Genomic DNA, 2286 nt, shown 5'->3' on the forward strand with positions numbered 1-2286 from the left:
AGGCCCCTGAGAAAGACAAGGCTCCTGAGAAACACCAGGCCCCTGAGAAACACAAGGCCCCTGAGAAACACAAGGCCCCTGAGAAACACAAGGCCCCTGAGAAAGACAAGGCTCCTGAGAAACACCAGGCCCCTGAGAAACACAAGGCCCCTGAGAAACACAAGGCCCCTGAGAAACACAAGACCCCTGAGAAACGCCAGGCTCCTGAGAAACGCAAGGCCCCTGAGAAACACAAAACCCCTGAGAAACGCCAGGCCCCTGAGAAACGCCAGGCCCCTGAGAAACGCCAGGCCCCTGAGAAACACCAGACCCCTGAGAAACACCAGGCCCCTGAGAAACACCAGGCCCCTGAGAAACGCCAGGCCCCTGAGAAACACAAGGCTCATGAGAAACACAAGGCTCATGAGAAACACCAGGCCCCTGAGAAACACAAGGCTCCTGAGAGAAACAAGGCTCCTGAGAAACACAAGGCCCCTGAGAAACAGAAGGCTCCTGAGAAACGCCAGGCCCCTGAGAAATGCCAGGCCCCTGAGAAACGCCAGGCCCCTGAGAAACACCAGTCCCCTGAGAAACACCAGTCCTATGAGAAACACCAGGCCCCTGAGAGACGCCAGTCCTCTAAGAAACACCAGGCCCCTGAGAAACACCAGTTCTCTGAGAAACACCAGGCCCCTAAGAAACGCCAGTTCTCTGAGAAACACCAGGCCCCTGAGAAACACCAGTTCTCTGAGAAACACCAGTCCTCTGAGAAACACCAGTCCTCTGAGAAACACCAGTCCTCTGAGAAACACCAGGTCCCTGAGAAACACCAGGCCCCTGAGAAACACCAGTCCTCTGAGAAACACCAGGCCCCTGAGAAACGCCAGTCCTCTGAGAAACACCAGGCCCCTCAGAAACACCAGTCCTCTGAGAAACGCCAGGCCCCTGCGAAACACCAGTCCTCTGAGTAACACCAGGCCTCTGAGAAACACCAGTCCTCTGAGTAACACCAGGCCCCTGAGAAACACCAGGCCCCTGAGAAACACCAGTCCTCTGAGTAACACCAGTTCTCTAAGAAAGACCAGGCCCCTGAGAATCGCCAGTCCTCTGAGAAACACCAGGCCCCTGAGAAACACCAGTCCTCTGAGAAACGCCAGGCCCCTGAGAAACGCCAGTCCTCTGAGAAACGCCAGGCCCCTTTCAGTTTCTCCTCAATGAAATTTTAAAAATGACTGTGAAAAAAGTCAGTTTGTTTAGATTTCAGTAAAATAAAAACAGAATCTCAAGACTGATTAATTTATAAAAATGATCGTTTGTACGGGTTCTGTTCCTGTAGGGTTCTGTTCCTGGAGGGTTCTGTCCCTGGAGGGTTCTGTCCCTGGAGGGTTCTGTCCCTGGAGGGTTCTGTCCCTGGAGGGTTCTCTCCCTGAAGGGTCCTGTAGGGTTCTATTCCTGTAGGGTTCTGTTCCTGTAGGGCTCTGTACCTGTAGGGCTCAGTCCCTGTAGGGTTCTGTACCTGTAGGGCTCAGTCCCTGTAGGGTTCTGTACCTGTAGGGTCCTGTAGGGTTCTATTCCTGTAGGGTTCTGTCCCTGTAGGGTCCTGTAGGGTTCTATTCCTGTAGGGTTCTGTTCCTGTAGGGCTCTGTACCTGTAGGGTCCTGTAGGGTTCTATTCCTGTAGGGTTCTGTTCCTGTAGGGCTCTGTACCTGTAGGGCTCAGTCCCTGTAGGGTTCTGTCCCTGTAGGGTCCTGTAGGGTTCTATTCCTGTAGGGTTCTGTCCCTGTAGGGTTCTGTCCCTGTAGGGTTCTGTCCCTGTAGGGTACTGTCCCTGTATGGTCCTGTAGGGTTCTGTTCCTGTAGGGTCCTGTAGGGTTCTGTCCCTGTACGGTTCTGTCCCTGTAGGGTTCTGTTCCTAAGGCGGGCCTACAGATCACGTGGGGGTCAGTGTGGTCTTACAGGAAGTCCCATCATGGTGTAGGATTTCCCTGAGCCCGTCTGACCGTAGGCGAAGACGCAGGCATTGTAGCCCTCAAACGCAGCCATCAGAACATCTGAGCCCAGATCTCTGAACACCTGAAAGAAACAAACAGAAAATGTGTCGACACTCGACAGTCAACACTCAACGGTCAACAGCCGACACTGGACTTGACGTGTCGACAGCCGACACTGGACTGGACGTGTCGACAGCCGACACTGGACTGGACGTGTCGACAGCCGACACTGGACTGGACGTGTCGACAGCCGACACTGGACTGGACGTGTCGACAGCCGACACTGGACGTGTCGACTGCCAACACTGAACATGTC

General features: G+C 54.2%; 1 protein-coding gene across 1 annotated transcript in view; it reads left to right on the forward strand.

Annotated features, from left to right (window-relative positions):
- The window catches only part of LOC106535418 (kinesin-like protein KIF16B), a gene marked incomplete in the record, with an annotated part of 37573 nt that overhangs the window by 17007 nt on the left and 18280 nt on the right, over positions 1-2286 (forward strand).

The sequence above is a fragment of the Austrofundulus limnaeus genome, unplaced genomic scaffold (assembly GCF_001266775.1).
Source record: "Austrofundulus limnaeus strain Quisiro unplaced genomic scaffold, Austrofundulus_limnaeus-1.0 Scaffold1445, whole genome shotgun sequence".
Lineage (NCBI taxonomy): Eukaryota > Metazoa > Chordata > Actinopteri > Cyprinodontiformes > Rivulidae > Austrofundulus > Austrofundulus limnaeus.